Raw genomic sequence first — 15,304 nt, 5'->3', positions numbered from 1 at the left:
TTTCAATTTTTTTTAATAGTGTTTCATGTTTTCCACCTACAATATTAATTTAATAATTTCATTTGCACAAAAAATTATTTGATTGTTTTGATATTTTATAAAATATTATTTAGAATTTTTAATTTAATAATAATATATATCGTAACGTAAAAAATAAATCATTAGACGCCTATAATTACTAAATTAATATCTTAAAACTCACTCAAAAGATAACCTTAAATTAATGTTTTCCACAGTGAGCATTGCAAATTTACCTATTACATTATATTATATTGAAAGTGTCCATACTTTTTATAAAAAGGATTGATACTTCTTTTAAAGTTATGTAATTTATGTTTCAATTTTTTTAATAGTGTTTCATGTTTTCCACCTACAATATTAATTTAATAATTTCATTTGCACAAAAAATTATTTGATTGTTTTGATATTTTATAAAATAATATTTAGAATTTTTAATTTAATAATATATATCGTAACGAAAAAAATAAATCATTAGACGCCTATAATTACTAAATTAATATCTTAAAACTCACTCAAAAGATAACCTTAAATTAATGTTTTCCACAGTGAAAAAAGTATGGACACTTTTATAAAAAGGATAGACACTTTACAATATAACCACTACCTATTACATTATATAAACGATACCTATTACATTATATAAGCGCTACCTATTACATCATATGTTTACCTATTATATTGAAAGTGTCCATACTTTTTATAAAAATGATCGATACTTTTTTTTAAAAGTTATGTAATTTATGTTTCAATTTTTTTAACAGTGTTTCATGTTTTCCACCTACAATATTAATTTAATAATTTCATTTACACAAAAAAATTATTTGATTGTTTTGATATTTTATAAAATATTATTTAGAATTTTTAATTTAATAATAATATATATCGTAACGTAAAAAATAAATCATTAGACGCCTATAATTACTAAATTAATATATTAAAACTCACTCAAAGGATAACCTTAAGAACACTTGAAGAAGCAAGAGAACAACTATCCAAGCAATCAAAAACGAGAAAATCCCAACATGATAACAACTGAACATATCATATCAATGTTCAAACTCAAGTTGTAGATTTTGATTTCCTTTTGCTTGGCATCATATGAGATTTGGATTTTGATTTCCTTTTGCTTGGCACCATATGAGCTTTGGATTTTGATGAGCATCGGAAGTATTTCAGACTTATGATTTGGGTGGTACTCAACTTATGATTTTAGTTGCTATTTGTTACATTTCTTGTATACCACCCAGATCATACGCCCGAAACGTTTCTGACGCTTTAAAGTTGACCAAAAAATAAAATGGTCGGGATTTCCCTCGCGTTTATACGTTGGAAAAAAAACAATGGAAATTAGGAATAATCAATGATAACATGCATATTGGCTTGGGCTAATATTTATAGTGGAGCCGAAATATATATTGAAATTCAAACTCAAATTGAAATTTAAATTCAAACTCCAATTACATATGAAATGAATTTGAAATGCAGTGTTAAATTGAACATGAAAATTGCATAATTGATTCATACTGTTCAAGTAACATGCTTTATGAACCATCAAGCTAAAAGACAATATTGATTGAGTTCAAAGCTGAGTTATGAGTTGATGGAGTTGTCACACTTGTCACATGGTTGGAATAAAGTACTCACATGCGAGATAGATTGTTTTGTTATACATAACCCATCTCAACTGAATGAAAATATACATACAATATAATCAAACCAAAACATACTTACACAACAAATTTATATATAACAATGTTCAAATAATGTACCCACAAAAACGAAATTAATCCAATGAAAAAGAGTTATTTCTAACAAAGTCCGGAACATTATTTTTCCAAATAATGTACCCATAACAATGTTCAATTAATGTACCCACAACAATGTTTAATTGATTTGTTGTTTAATTTTCAATTTGAATTTAATAATAATATATATCGTAACGTAAAAAATAAATCATTAGACGCCTATAATTACTAAATTAATATCTTAAAACTCACTCAAAAGATAACCTTAAATTAATGTTTTCCACAGTGAAAAAAGTATGGACACTTTTATAAAAAGGATAGACACTTTACAATATAACCACTACCTATTACATTATATAAACGATACCTATTACATTATATAAGGTCTACCTATTACATCATATGTTTACCTATTATATTGAAAGTGTCCATACATTTTATAAAAAGGATCGATACTTTTTTTAAAAGTTATGTAATTTATGTTTCAATTTTTTTAACAGTGTTTCATGTTTTCCACCTACATCAACTGATTTTTTCGAAGACGGAATGGAATGACAACGATCTCCATATTTGTATATCGTAAGTATCAACATGACTCCTATTGTATGTACATATAAATATTTTGAATGAAGGAAGAAAAACCGCGTTACTTAAAATTACCGACACTTTTTTAAATGGTATCGACACATTTTTCTTCTAATCTGGACATAAAGTACCGACACAATATTATAAAGTGTCGATATAGGTTGTAGACCTATTTGCGCATAAAACCGGTATATTTATACCGGTTATATTACAAAATTATCTATTACATTATAAATCTGGGTTCCGATGTGTAAATGTCGATACTTTTTTAAATCGTATCGACACATTTTTCTTCCAATATGGACATAAAGTACCGACACAATATTAAAAAGTGTCGATATAGGTTGTAGACCTATTCGCGTATAAAACCGGTATATTTATACCGGTTATATTATAAAATTATCTATTACATTATAATTATGGGTTCCGATGTGTAAATGTCGACACTTTTTTAAATCGTATCGACACATTTTTCTTCCAATATGGACATAAAGTACCGACATAATATTAAAAAGTGTCGATATAGGTTATAGACCTATTCGCGTATAAAACCGGTATATTTATACCGGTTATATTATAAAATTATCTATTAGATTATAATTATGGGTTCCGATGTGTAAATGTCGACACTTTTTTAAATCGTATCGACACATTTTTCTTCCAATATGGACATAAAGTACCGACACAATATTAAAAAGTGTCGATATAGGTTGTAGACCTATTCGCGCATAAAACCGGTATATTTATACCGGTTATATTACAAAATTATCTATTACATTATAATTATGGGTTCCGATGTGTAAATGTCGACACTTTTTTAAATTGTATCGACACATTTTTCTTCCAATATGGACATAAAGTACCGACACAATATTAAAAAGTGTCGATATAGGTTGTAGACCTATTCGCGCATAAAACCGGTATATTTATACCGGTTATATTGCAAATTTACCTATTTTATTATAATATGTTGAAAGTGTCCATACTTTTTATAAAAAGGATCGATACTTTTTTTAAAGATATGTAATTTATGTTTCAATATTTTTTAAGTATGTTTCATGTTTTCCACCTACAATATTAATTTAATAATTTCATTTGCAAAAAAATTAGTTGATTGTTTTGATATTTTATAAAATAATATTAAGAATTTTTAATTTAATAATAATATATACCGTAACGTAAAATAAATCATTAGACGCCTATAATTACTAAATTAATATCTTAAAACTCACTCAAAAGATAACCTTAAATTAATGTTTTCCACAGTGGAAAAAGTATAGACACTTTTATAAAAAGGATAGATACTTTACAATATATTAAAAAAGTATAGACACTCAAATGTATATACACAATATAATCACACCAAAATATAAATACACAAGAATGCTCAAATAATGTACCGACAAACAAAATTAATCCGATGAAAAAGGGTTGTTTCTAACGAAGTCCAGAACATTAGAGGCCTTCAACAAATTTTCCAAATACTCTTGTATGTTTCCGCCTTTTTCTGAGGACATACATAAATAATTTCAATTATCAAACTAATGAGGTGCAATTTTACTAACAATAAATTAAATTCGCATAAGCATGAATAAATTTGTGTCATACCTAGAGCTTTGTCGTTCGAATGGGAAACAGCGTCAAAGGTATGTGGACATATGTAATTGTATTTTTATATAAACACATAAGTTGTTAAAATAATCAATGTCTGAACACCTGTTCAACTGGAAAAACATATTGCATAAATGCAACTTACCGGATTATAAATCATTTTTTCCGCTGAATCATCGACCAAAAGTGTATTTAGCTCGTTAAAATCTGGACACGCGTTCCAAACATCATTGAGATCTTTACAGTAGGTAACAGAATCGTATGTTTTGCATTTTTTTTGATCCTGTTCACAAACAGTCGAACATAATAATGTAGGAATCATAGACAACGAAAAGTCAGCAAACTGTAATGACATTCATCTTACCCACACGAATAGAAAATGCTCGGAAAATACAGGTAGTTTCTCAAGTACACGGTCGACGTTATGCCTGAGATTGTAATCAAGTTTGAATGTTAACATTCAAATGTATATTAACGATTTTGACTACAGTAATTCAATTGCCTCAAACATGTTCTAACCTCATCTTTGAAGACCAAAGGGCAACAACAAAATTGTCGACACAAAATTGCATAAATTCAAATAATCCTCTTCTGATGACAACATCTACAACATGAAGAAAATGAGATTAAAGTTCTACGCTTATATGTTAAAATAATGGATACAAAAGAATAGAATTAAAACCTGCCGGCAGTCTTGGGATGTAGGCAAGGACACCATTGAGATCAAAAATTAAAAGTTTTCTTGAAGGCGGCGTTGCAGACACGATATACTTGTTTGGATCATCATCTTCATCATCATCATCATCATCGTCATCATCATCGTCATCTTCATCGTCAGCTTCATCTTCTGCGACCGCTTGGTTGTCCACATCTGTTAAAAGAAAATAAAATAAAGTTCAGAACGTGTAAATGTTAAGAAACATAGATAATGAATTACCTAACTCGTTTGATGTCGTTGACGTAATTCGTTACGCAACATGGAGACTTCACGTTGCAATGATGAAATATCGGATCGCATTCCACTCACAAGGGAATCAATATGCTCCCGAAAATTGACCATGTATTCCATCACGGTCTTAATTGTATCATCCTCTGCAACTGGAGCTTCTTCCATCATTGCGTCTCCACTTGGTTGCTCTTCTTTATGGCCAACGGGGTCTATTTCCTCCCTCTCTTGATCTAATCCGACCTCCTTGACACGCTTCCAACCGAGTTTTTCAACAAAATCATATCCCGCTTTTTTAATAAATACCATGTCAATCTTGCGGGTTAATCGAACAGGGGCGTCATGCGAAAAATCAACTTCCTTATTCTTCAACAGATGGGTGATGACACATCCATATGGTAGTGTAGTTGAAATTGTTGCTCCCTTTGTGACCATATATACAATTGTATTAAATATGAGTTTTGCAATGTTTGGAGCCGTTTTGGATTTATACTTTGCTATCCACCAATAATCGCTGTCTCGAAGCGTTGAATGTTTTCCCCCACTAGGCCGGATATACCATGTGAGCATTTTGTGAAACACTCTCGACTCTACATCGAGGTGAATTGGGCTATTTCTAGTAACCCGTTTAATTGTAGACCAATCTACACCATTTTCATCTGAATCCCCTGTATTCGCTACACCTAAACCCTCCGCAATAGTTTCTGGAGATATATACATATCCTTCCCCATGACATGTGTATTAATTCCTATTATATTAGTCTTATTAGGCTCGTGCTGTAAGGAAGCATTGTTGTAGAAGACTCTAACTAGGTTGGGATAATATCTTGGTTCTACACCAAGGAATTCAAGCCAACCCCAAGATGTAAATGTGGATTTAAAACTAAATGCATATTTATCATCAAACAAGAAACCCATGTCAATGACACGTTCGGGACGAATCTTCCTTACTTTAAAACTCGTCTGCCATCTTTGTTTCTCCATGTCGGATCTAAAGTTCAGAGTTTCGAAGGACCTGATTTCCTCAGAAGAATCGTTTGTTACAGAATGAGGTGGTTGAGAAGAACTGGGTTGAGAAGAGCTTTGAGAAAGACCTCGCTTCTGACGCTGACGTTTTGGAGCCATTTTGGTTGGATGCTACCCCTATTACAATTGAACACAAACACATTCAGGATAAAAACTCCAATATAGAAATCAATCAAACCCATAAAATATCGATAAATTTACCTGAATATCTGATCGTCACTTATGATAACGGTAGAAAAAAGAGGAAGATCTGCCTGCTTGCCTTTATGTTTAGGGTTTCTCGATTAAGAGTACTATATATCGTAAACGGTGGAAAACACTTGATATTTAAATTAGTATCGACACAAACTATATTAGTGTCGACACATTATTTAGACATATTCTCTAATAAAACCGGTATAATTGTACCGGTTAGATTGGAAAATTACATATTACATTATACTTTTGGGTTCGATGATTTTGGGATCGACACTTTTTATATATGGATCGACACTTTATGGGTGCACCCTGTTTTCCATTCATTCTGGAAAACAAATATCGACACAAACTATATTAGTGTCGACACATTATTTAGACATATTCTCTCATAAAACCGGTATAATTGTACCGGTTAGATTGAAAAATTACATATTACATTATACTTTTGGGTTCGATGATTTTGGGATCGACACTTTTTATATATGGATCGACACCTTATGGGTGCACCCTGTTTTCCATTCATTCTGGAAAAAAAATATCGACACAAACTATATTAGTGTCGATACATTATTTAGACATATTCTCTCATAAAACCGGTATAATTGTACCGGTTAGATTGAAAAATTACATATTACATTATACTTTTGGGTTCGATGATTTTGGGATCGACACTTTTTATATATGGATCGACACTTTATGGGTGCACCCTGTTTTCCATTCATTCTGGAAAAAAATATCGACACAAACTATATTAGTGTCGACACATTATTTATACATATTCTCTCATAAAACCGGTATAATTGTACCGGTTAGATTGAAAAATTACATATTACATTATACTTTTGGGTTCGATGATTTTGGGATCGACACTTTTATATATGGATCGACACTTTATGGGTGCACCCTGTTTTCCATTCATTCTGGAAAAAAATATCGACACAAACTATATTAGTGTCGACACATTATTTAGACATATTCTCTCATAAAATAAGTATAATTGTACCGGTTAGATTGAAAAATTACATATTACATTATACTTTTGGGTTCGATGATTTTGGGATCGACACTTTTTATATATGGATCGACACTTTATGGGTGCACCCTGTTTTCCATTCATTCTGGAAAACAAATATCGACACAAACTATATTAGTGTCGACACATTATTTAGACATATTCTCTCATAAAACCGGTATAATTGTACCGGTTAGATTGAAAAATTACATATTACATTATACTTTTGGGTTCGATGATTTTGGGATCGACACTTTTTTATATATGGATCGACACTTTATGGGTGCACCCTGTTGGCCATTCATTCTGGAAAAAAATATCGACACAAACTATATTAGTGTCGACACATTATTTAGACATATTCTCTCATAAAACCGGTATAATTGTACCGGTTAGATTGAAAAATTACATATTACATTATACTTTTGGGTTCGATGATTTTGGGATCGACACTTTTTTATATATGGATCGACACTTTATGGGTGCACCCTGTTGGCCATATTGTAAATTTGTCTTTTACTTCCAAGTATCAACATGACCCTTAATGTGTATAAGAAACATGTACAACAACATACTGCTAACTTTTCTCATCTCATTCATAATTATATTCACATACAAAATATAAATCGTATACAAAATTATAAATCTTATACAAAATTAACCCTACATTTACATCATTGCATCCTTTTGTTATTCTTATGTAATATTGCAGCTTTTGTTATCTCCTGTCTTCGTTCATTTTGATTGTGGCTTACGAGATCGTTTAATACTCGCGATCGATCCCAGTCTCCAACAACCTATATTCAAATTGTCAGAACGTTAAGTATTGTCAACTACAGCATTCAATCTACGACTTTTAACAATTTTACCACAAACGATTTTTTCTATCCACTTACAAAATACCAGTTGCCCCTGTAGAACCGATCGATTCCATCCACATCATCACATACATGCCGCAATCATATCTGTTACAAAATTTGAAAACCACACATGTCAATTATGATGAATACTGCATAAATTAAGCTTTCTATTTGTGATAACATCTCATACCCATTCAATTGCTTATTCTTCTTATGCTCCACAAATTTGAAATTTTTCAAGGGATACTTTCCTAGAGATCCACATGACTCAACCCAAATGCGTTTCTTATTATAAGAATCTAATATTTTAATCTGCATTAAAATAGAAGAAGTTATGCACCAAAAAAATTATGCATTATAATTTACATAACGTCCTTTCATAACAAACTAACATACATACCAATCTCTTAGCATCCTTCACTCTCTGTTTAGCTGCTTCAGTTGTAAACATACTATCATATATTGTTACAACATGATCTACCATATCCAACACCAACAGATACCAATGTGAATTATGGTAGTTTATTGTGATCATGATCTGCAACAAATTTCACACCCAATTTGACAAAATTCAACATTCTATATCCGAAAACATCATTTGCAATTGGTATGGTGTCTTACCTTCTCACAGTCGGTGAATTTCACATAGTTATCCAATATGACACCCCAGAAGGTAGAAATACTCTCAACACTTTATTTGTTGTTGGCTTCCAACGCCTGTTGCTGTAATTACGCAACAAACATTATTAATTTACCGTCTATAACACTACTTTTCAATATTTATTAATTTAACTCACCACTAAGAGGTATGGAAGGTAGCCAATCCTCCGGAGTGACTTTTGAGAATCGTAGCATATGGTCCAGGCGAGCAAATCGATAACCTAACAAAATTAATTACACAATCAGAACATATTCAATAAGTTTTAACATTTTCTACTTTCTACTTACCACACCGCCAACCCATTCCGTAGGCTTCAACGTTGCAACGTCGTATACAGTAGCGAATTGATTTCCCATTGAGATTACAGAATATCTGTATGAATCATTAGGATTAATATGTTGTCATGAAATATTTAAATATCACTCACAAAACAATATATTTCACTTACCCCGATTCTAACTCGCTATTCCATAAATAATCACAAATTGCAGCTTCGATGTCATCAATTCCGCTTGGAATATCCGCTTTTTCAACCTACAATTTTGCATACAAATTTTTGTCACAACAACATAATAAAAATCAAATTAAGTATTCTTTTATTAAACTTACCTTCTGCTTCTTGTTCTGGGGTGCAGGACATTCCGAATCCAAAACTGCTGCTATAACACTCTCCGATGTATAAATGACATCGACTTCCTTCCTCCTCATTTCTTCCATCTCTTCTTCTTCCTCCTCCCTCTTTTCTTCTTCATATTTTTTCAGTTCATCGTACTTTTTTTCTACATAGCTCTTCATCTCTTTTATTTCACCCTTCAATTGAGCTCCTTCATCCGAGTATTTATCAACCACCCCCTTCACCCCCGTGAGTTCACTCCTCAAATCCACAACCTCCTTCACCACTCCCTCAAATTTTTCTCCCGTCGCCATCTTAATATCACCCCTTAACACCCCAACTTCTTTCACCACTTCACCCCTCAACACCTCTACTTCATTCACCACTCCATCTATTTTTCCTTCCACTACCCCCTTATGCCTCTCGAGTGTATCTTCGACTCTCTCGAGTTTCTCTACGACTTGATCAAGTTTCTCTTCGACTCTTGATTGTCTTTGCATGATTTCAAATTGGATTTTTTTGATATCAGCCAATTCAGTCATCAAAATGTCGAAGTTACTCTGTTTTGCTTCACCGTCGTCCCACTCACTGTCATCCCCCAATACAACCATCCCTCCTTTCTTCTCCTCTGCCTCCACTGCCTCCTCTACATCCTTGCCAATAACCTTCAAAATTAAATTACAATATTAAGACATTGATTATATTCTTAATATTATTTAATTACATTTATTACCATTTCTTGCTTCTTCCCTCTATCCAACTTCAACTTCACCATCACTCTAACCACCTCTTCCTTCCCCCATGCACGGATGTGTGCCACTCCGGTTCTTTCATAAGCCGGCACTGCCTCACAGCCCGACCAAAAATCGAACAGTGCAACCTGCATTTATAATAAAATTTATATTTTTATATAAAAACACAAAAAAGTGATTCAACTCATTTACCTCTAAGATTGCTATGCACCCTTTGAGGTATCTCTGGCTGCCCTTTTTAAAGGTGATTATTGATTCAATCAATCTCGAATGGATATATTCAACCCAATTGAATTCACCCTTCAAGCCTTCATCGCAAATGAGCTTCATATATTCCTTGTTCGTTGACGTATCACCCGTTGGACAAAGAAATATCCCGACAAGGTACAATAGAACTCGGGCCTTCAGCTCATCCCCCCAGTAAGATCCACTTTTGATATCCTCTTCAACTTCAGCATATGTCACCTTATGATTCAAACCATATTTGGAGGCAAGTGCTTTCCAGTTCTTACTCCTACAGACTTCTATAACACTTTTGCCTTTGTTTTGTACCCCCAATACGGCTGCAGCAGTCGATACCCCCAGAGGGAATGAATAATCACCATACTTAGCCATACATTGACTGACGTCAAATTGTGCCATCAAGGATCGACACAATTCCCTCCGAATAGGTCGATCCCTTACTCCGATCAACGATCCAAAACCTATTTCTCCCAGCACATTCAACTGATCCTTCTCCTTAAGGTGTTTAATTAATAAATTCACCCTTTTAATGCTGCATCTTGTCGACACTTCCTACATTTTTTAACAATATATAATGTTATAGTTCTTATATATTTTGTATCAACGTATTTACAAGTTTAATGAATACCTTATTTTCTAGTGCTTTCCTCCGTTCTTTGTACTCTTTACTATCATTCCTTGACTGTGTGATGTAAGGTTCCTTTTCAGCATCACTCATTGAATTCCATTTGGACCTCACATCTTTTTTCACCTAATATTAAACATAAACGTTTCTTAATCAATACATTAACACTAAATACTAATACTACTCAATGTCAATTTCATTTTACATACCAAACCGCTCTGTGTGCCATCTCCCTTCATCCTTTTGCATTCGGCCATACTGTTAACATTTAAAATTTGTAATCAATTTAAAGTTTATCGATACTTTAATCCAATTACCATTTCAACAATAATAACAAAAGGACATTGATACTTACTAGAAGTACATATATCCACCCTTTGGTTGCTTTCGAGTCTCGGCCTCAATTTCAAAGTCATCTGCTCCACCAACAATTTTCCAACCCATTGACTCCATTTTTCCTTCATATATCAGTTTACGCAAATCAAATTATTTCGTTACATACACTTTATTCAATATACAAATATAGATAACTACTCTTGTGGTAAAACGGTTTTCTTCAAAAGAATTTGAATGGCCACACCAAAATGTGTCGGCACATTTATACAACCTATAATATCATTTTCTACCTATAATATTTAATAAAAGTATCGACATTTATATTTTCCCTTGAATATCTATTTCTACCTGCAATCGGTCCCAAATGCTTCCTTACTCCAAAACCCCAAACAACACATAAAAAACCCTATCGCGATTACTGTAATAATAAAAATTAGGGTTTCGACAACATACTTTTCGATTCGACTGCAGCAACAAACAAACAAACTTCGCTTTAGAAACGCCTTCTGAAATGCAGCAACAATTACTCTTCGATTTCAAAAACTCGTCCGTTCTATCTTTTTTCAGAGGATATTTAGCTATGGCCTTTATATTTTCATCGGATATGTTATTTATATTTAATCGATACAAATATAAAAGTGTCGATACTTTTATGTCAGGTGTCGATACTTTCGAAAGGATAATTACCTATTTCTTTGAAAGTGTCGATAATTTATTACACGTACTTACGAAAGTATCGACACTTTCAATATATCCGGTATCATTTTACCGGTTTTATCATTTTGATACCGGTTTTATCATATTTTTACCTGTTATATCGTTGTGGATCGATATATTTTTTTAAAGTATCGACACATTATAGGCGCTATAACTGCTTCTCTTTTAAATTCACAAAGTGTCGATCCTTATATAACGTATCGACACTTTTAAATTTACCTGTTTTATCATTTTGTTACCGGTTTTATCATATTTTTATCTGGTATATCGTTTTGGATCGATATATTTTTTAAAAGTATCGACACTTTTTAGGATTTAAAACTGCTTTTAAAGTTATGTAATTTATGTTTCAATTTATTTAATAGTGTTTCATGTTTTCCACCTACAATATTAATTTAATAATTTAATTTACACAAAATTTTATTTGATTGTTTTGATATTTTATAAAATATTATTTAGAATTTAAATTTAACAATATTAACCAAATATAATAATAAATATGTTTTCAACAGTGAAATAAGTATGGACACTTTTATAAAAATGATATATACTTTTTTGAAAGTTATGTAATTTATGTTTCAATTTTTTTAATAGTGTTTCATGTTTTCCACCTACAATATTAATTTAATAATTTCATTTACACAAAAAATTATTTGATTGTTTTGATATTTTATAAAATATTATTTAGATTTTAAATTTAACAATATTAACTAAAGATAATAATAAATATATTTTCACAGTGAAATAAGTATGGACACTTTTATAAAAAGGATAGATAATTTACAATATAACAGGTAAAAATATGACAAAACCAGATTCATTATGACAAAACCGGTAAAATTTACTTGATATGTTAAAAGTATGGACACTTTTATAAAAAGGATAAATACTTACCGATAACCAAAGTTTACCGGTTACCAAATTTTTTAATAGTTTTTCATATTTTCTACCTAAAACATTATTAGTTGTCAACATAATAGGTACCGCTAAACCGAATTTATTAAATACATTTTAATGTATCCGGTAATGTTGTATATTAACCGTATATTAACCCGCCTTTCCTGAGACATTCCCAAGTGCAAAGTACGACTGTATTATGGTCTTAAGAGACCTGATAAAACCCCAATATGACTTTTTATTATTATTTTATTTTAGAGAACAACATTCGATGTAATCATCAAGTTTTGGAACAAATTCTATTGTCTTCATTTAAAGAAAAGCCAAAAGAAAGTTAGTGCAATTTGCATCTTATAAACAATGCATCGGACCAATATGTGTCGTGCTCTTCCTTTTTACAACCCATATAACAGAAGATAACAATGTCATAAACTATATCGTCCTTTTCATTTTCATCCTTAATTTTTACATCTTTTCCAATCCATTTATTTTAACTTAAAACAAACAATACTGATTAGTTATATGAGAATTTCTTAAATTTTAATTTTTTAAAATTTTAAGTAATCTTTATAAATTTTCAAGTTTTTTAAAATGTATACAATAATAATATTATTAATGCATAATATAAATTTATATTAAAACATTATAAAGGTATCTAGTTAATAAAATATTAAAATAATAAAAATAAAATGTATTTAGATATTAATTTAGAAGCATTTTTTTAAATATCAAACATAAGAAAAGCACCAAATGTAGGTTTAAGAAAGTTTATTAAATGACGCCAGCATCCGCCAGTATTTTTAGTTCCCGCCCACGGCAATATATTGATCACTATCTTGGAAATTTTATATTAAAAATCCTAAATAAATAATTATTTAATTAAATATGTCCTACATAAATTATTTGAAAAAATAACTCTTAAATCGTCCACATGGGATGATCTCATGGCTTGCAAATCACTTACACCCTCCAACACGCTAGATACATCCAAAGTGAGCGCACTTTCGAGGTAAGCCAATAAAATAATTAGATAAAATGACATCGCGTATTGCAAAGCGTGAGGTAGCATTTATGATTCAAAATATCACGAGATTTATGGGGGACCTCGATGCCTGCAAAGAGCGAGGTTCTTTCGAATTTCGTATAGCAACCTAATTTGAAACGTAGAAATTAAATGAATATAATAAATAAATATAATAATAATAATTAATAATATTAATAAATAAATATAATAAATAATTAAAATATATAAATATAATAATTAAAATAGATATTTCATAAAAAATAATTATAATATATTTTGTAAATTTTGAAATAATGAAAATTATTTGTGTAAAATATTAAATATAATAAATAATTAATAATATTATAATTATAATATATTTTGAAATTTAAAAGATAAAAGTTGGTAGCAATCTAGCGTCTTACAAAACGCGAGGTACTGATAATGGAATAAATTCTGCGTGTTTTCAACGCAACTCGCATCTTGCAGGACGCGAGTTGTATTTAAAACCGCGCTTTCTCAAGTTCGAGAAGGGTTATAAATAGGGTCTTCCACTCCTATTCATCACCACACACATCCCTTTCATATATTCAAATATTTAAAGATTTCATATCATGGCAGCGAGTCTATTAAGACATGATTGAAATCACGTATTCAATTATTGGAGGCGAAATGATAAGGTAAATTAATTAATATTATTTTATATTTATTTATTTAGTTTATTTGTGTTGGTATTTAAATAATTTTTTAATATTTATATTTCGTAAGGATATGAACATGTATTAGAGTGTCATATAAATCGTGTGACACCGCCTGATTAAGATATTATTAACTATTTACATTTAACGGTTTTCAGATATATCAGTAGTATAACTGGCGACTGTGTAAAGTTGCATCATCCACTTAGAAATGTGTTGGTGGAAAGATAGAGACCGAAGACGCGCATGTTTCATTTATCGTGTGGGGAAACAACTATGACCCTGCAAGATGTTGCATTTCATCTGGGACTACCTATTGATGGAGTAACTATTACTAGTGTTGTTCAGCGCCCCTAGAAATGTAGGTGAGGTATTGCTCGGAATTGATCCGCCCGATGATGCATGCGATGGTGTAAAAATAAAAATTAAATTTTTGGATGAAAATTTTACGAATCTACCTCAGAATGCGGAGCATGAAGTAAAGAAAGTAAATATAAATGTTTTTATCTATGAATATTATTAATATTTCAATTTCTTTATTTAAATTTTGGAAATTAAGTAGTTATATTATTTTATTAATTTTTTGAAGTGATTTGCTCGTGCGCATATACTACGAGTTATTGGAGGATTTTAATGCGAGACAAATCCCAAATTAGGTGCATTTGATGTGGTTGAATCATTTTCAAAATTTGAGTGATTAAAAAAAGTTAGGGGTCGATAATTTTGGCATTTTTATTCCGGCAGCTATGTAGAGC

This window comes from Hibiscus syriacus, unplaced genomic scaffold (assembly GCF_006381635.1).
Source record: "Hibiscus syriacus cultivar Baekdansim isolate YM2019G1 unplaced genomic scaffold, ASM638163v2 tig00111947_pilon, whole genome shotgun sequence".
In the NCBI taxonomy this organism is placed as follows: domain Eukaryota; kingdom Viridiplantae; phylum Streptophyta; class Magnoliopsida; order Malvales; family Malvaceae; genus Hibiscus; species Hibiscus syriacus.
The sequence above is the reverse complement of the archived record's forward strand: the minus strand, read 5'-3'. Positions refer to the sequence as shown.